Genomic DNA, 3729 nt, shown 5'->3' on the forward strand with positions numbered 1-3729 from the left:
TAACCTTTACAGATCTTGGAAGTAAAGTATTAGTATACAACTTAAAGGAAATAGGGAAGTATTAAAAAGCACCAGCTCTTATATTTGTATGCTTTTTAGGAACCTGAACTTAGAACTTCTAAACTTGGAGGTCATATTTGCCAGTGAATTTTTTTTTTTCTGAACCATGCTCTATAACCTTTTAGAAATTTGCCAACAGGGTAAAGATACTCTCCTTAACAGCCTGCTGGTATGCTAGAGGTGTCAGAGCTCAGGATAGCTGCTTTTTAATTGCCATGTCCAAGGTCTAATTATTTTCTTTCTATTGGGGCAAGAGAACTGTAATGAGGAAGTAAAATCATTAAACACCAGTGAGTAAGAGAACAGAGTCTTCTTGAATTCTGCAGTGAATTAGCTTCCCGTGCAAAGCTGTGGCCATGGCTAATTTCTATCTGAACATTTCCTTCTCAGTTCTTTGAGAGGCCATATAAAATATAAAAGAAGACTACAGAATTCTTGGAGTCTTTAAGGAGAAGGGAAGACAATGGATTAAAAGGCCATTATTACATGTTGACTTGTAGACTGTTAAGAGTTTATTAACCCCAAAGTGTCATTGTGTTTTATAAATGAGTAGGATAGTATGCAAGTTCAGACTACACACACGGTGAACATTGCCACTTGAGTAAGTGTTGTTGCTTTGAATCCTCAGAATTTAGACCCTCGGATTTCTATGAAACCTATTTTGCTGTATCACAGATTATTTATTATACTGGCATTCATGAATCTGTATTTTTCTGTAATTCTCAGCTACGTGAGTAAATTACCATATGACCAAACTGTCTCAGAAGCAGGGTTTGCTATTGTAGTTATTACAAGGCTGAGAAATCACAAACCATTGCTTCATAAGAGTATGTGTGTGTACATGTGTGTTTATAATGCATGATGTTACTGTGCAGCATGCTAAATAAACTGTATGTGTATGTGTTTATGTGTGTTTATTTACCACTTAGGAAACAGCAATACACATGGCAGAGATTGAGCTAAGTGCTTTTACACGTCATCTGATTTATTTTTTTTTTATTTTTATTTTTTTAAATATTTTTATTTATTTCTAGGCGAGAGAGAGAGACAGCGTGAGCAGGGGAGGGTCACAGAGAGAGGGAGTCACAGACCGAAACAGGCTCCAGGCTCTGAGTTGGCAGTCAGCACAGAGCCCGACGCGGGGCTCGAACCCACGAACTGCGAGATCATGACCCAAGCGAAAGTCGGACGCCCAACCGACTAAGCTACCCAGACGCCCCTGATTTATTTTTATAATACTTCTCTGATGAAGGCATTTTCTGCATTTATTTGATAAAGAAACTGGGACTCAGTAAGTGGCATAGATGGGATTTGGACAGAGGTTTGTCTATCTCTAGAGACCATTAATGTAAGCACACAGTGACCATATTCTTCCCTTTCACTGCAAAACATCTCCACTAATTTGCTGATGCTGAGTACAACTAATTTTATATAGGTCTATGAGGAAAAAAAAATTAGATTTCTCTGGGAATTCAAAAAACATCTGCCCTCATATCAATCTTTGAAAATTCTAGCAGTGAGCAGGAAATTGGGTTACTTCTGTGATCACATTGATAATTCCAATAGGCAAATTGTAGTCGCAGTGAGTCCCTGGAGTCCAGCCAACCTGGCAGCCTTGATGTTGGCCTCAGTGGAACTGAACCACATGTGTGTGGGAGGGAGTAGGGCTGGATATACCATGGTTGCTTAATATTATTTCACAGGCTGACTGAAGAATCACGGCTGAACAAACCTGAACCCACAAAGGAAAATGAATGTCAGAGGAACAAGCCGGTGTCATCTCACACAGCAGTGGAGACGGAGTTTTCTGGAGCCAAAGAGTGGGGTAACATAAGCCCACAGTCTGGATTCAAGGGTTTCACAGGTTATTAGTATGAGTGATCATTCACATCTCAGGTCTAACAACTTGAGATAAGTAACTGGATGTGTTTGAGCCTCAGTGTCCATACCTGCAAAATGGAAGCTTGAGTGTTTTCTCATAGAGTTGTTGGTAAGGATGAATGAGGCCTTGTTTTTGAAAGGAACCACAATACAGCACCTGGTCCATAAAAGCATAATAGTAGTTGTAGCAATGATAATAATAGTAATTCTCTTTGCAGCCATATATGTCAGGGATATTGGCATAGTTGTCCTCAAATGTATTGTGTCAGATTTGTCACTGGAGTCTTAGTTTGGGCTGTTATAACAAAATGTCATAGACTAGGTGACATATAAACTATAGAAATTTATTTCTGACAGTTGTGGAAGCTAGGAAGTCCAAGATCAAGGTGCTAGCAAATTAGGTGTGTCCAGGGGTCTACTTCCTAGTTCATAGACAGCCATGTTCTTACTGTGTCTTTATAAGGTGGAAGGGGCAAGAGAGCTCTATGGGGGTCTCTTTCATAAGAATACTAATCTCATGCTCACTTCAACAGCATATATACTAAAATTGGAATGGTACAGAGAAGATTAGCATGGCCCCTGCACAAGGATTCCACGCAAATTCGTGAGACGTTCCATATTAAAAAAAAAAAAAATACTAATCTCATTGTTGACGGTTGTACCCTCATGACTTCATCACCTTCGAAGGCCCCACCTCCGAACACCAGAACATTGGGGATTATGTTTCAACATATGAATTCTAGGGGGACACAATATCCAGTCAATGGCAGAATCCCTGCTTGAACTTGGGATCACGCTGTCTAGATGGAACCCATCAGATCTCTCCCTACCATTTGGACATTTTTTTCTTGCATTTTCCAAGACCATTTTCGAGATGGACATACATATGTATAATCATTTGCAACTTTTAAGAACTTTTTATTTAGTATAATGCATATATGGGAATGTACATATTTTAGACTTATGGTTTGATAAAATTTCACTGACTGCACAGTTTTGTAACCGGCACCTAGTTGAGAAATAGAGTATTTCCTCCAGTCACTACATGCCTCCCTTCCCCTCCCAGGGAGTGTATTGTATGCATTAATAGATTAGTTTTGCCTATTTTTGAGATTTATAAAAATAGAGCCTTATGGTTTGTACATGCTTATATCCCAGTGATTTCACTCAACATTAAATCTATGAGTTTTATCCATATATTGCACGTAGCAATCCTTTGCTCTTTTTTGTTTGTTTGTTTTAAAGAAATTGCTATTTAATATATTCTATTGTGAGACTATACCACAGTTTATCTATTTTCTTTTTGATGAACATTTGGGTAGTTTCCAGTTTTGGAATATTCTGAATAGAGATTCTGTGTTCCTGTGTGTGCTTTTTAGGCTACAAATTAATATTTGTGCACTGACAAGCATGCATATTTACCTAGATTTGAGATCTATAGAACATAGGGTATGTATATGCTAATAATCCTTTGGAAAATGCATATGTCAATTTACATTCCCACCAGCAGTGAACTGGACTATTTTCAATGATTATTGGTTATTAAGAATTATTCTCCCTGCATTGTGATTCCTCTTAAAGCATTCAGCTGAACAGAATGCGGCTGTATTAAGGGCTGGTCCATGTGGGCACTAGATCCCATCAGGATGGCTGAGAGCAGGGCATATGCCCTGCCCTATGATATGTGTGAGAGACTACAGAGCTATTAGAACCATGCATTTCTGCCTCTGTTTTACAGCTTGGTATATTTTGATGGCAATCCTTAACAGCTGCAGATTTCTTTTCCTA

At 38.6% G+C, this 3729-nt stretch overlaps 1 non-coding gene across 1 annotated transcript; it reads left to right on the forward strand.

Annotated features, from left to right (window-relative positions):
• Window positions 1-2458: 2458 nt before the first annotated feature.
• LOC120225706 lies at window positions 2459-2565 on the forward strand. Its single transcript, XR_005526869.1, has one exon. It is a non-coding gene; the product is annotated as a U6 spliceosomal RNA (small nuclear RNA).
• Window positions 2566-3729: the final 1164 nt, after the last annotated feature.

This window comes from Hyaena hyaena, unplaced genomic scaffold, assembly GCF_003009895.1.
Source record: "Hyaena hyaena isolate Hyena2069 unplaced genomic scaffold, ASM300989v1 scaffold_1480, whole genome shotgun sequence".
NCBI classification, from domain to species: domain Eukaryota; kingdom Metazoa; phylum Chordata; class Mammalia; order Carnivora; family Hyaenidae; genus Hyaena; species Hyaena hyaena.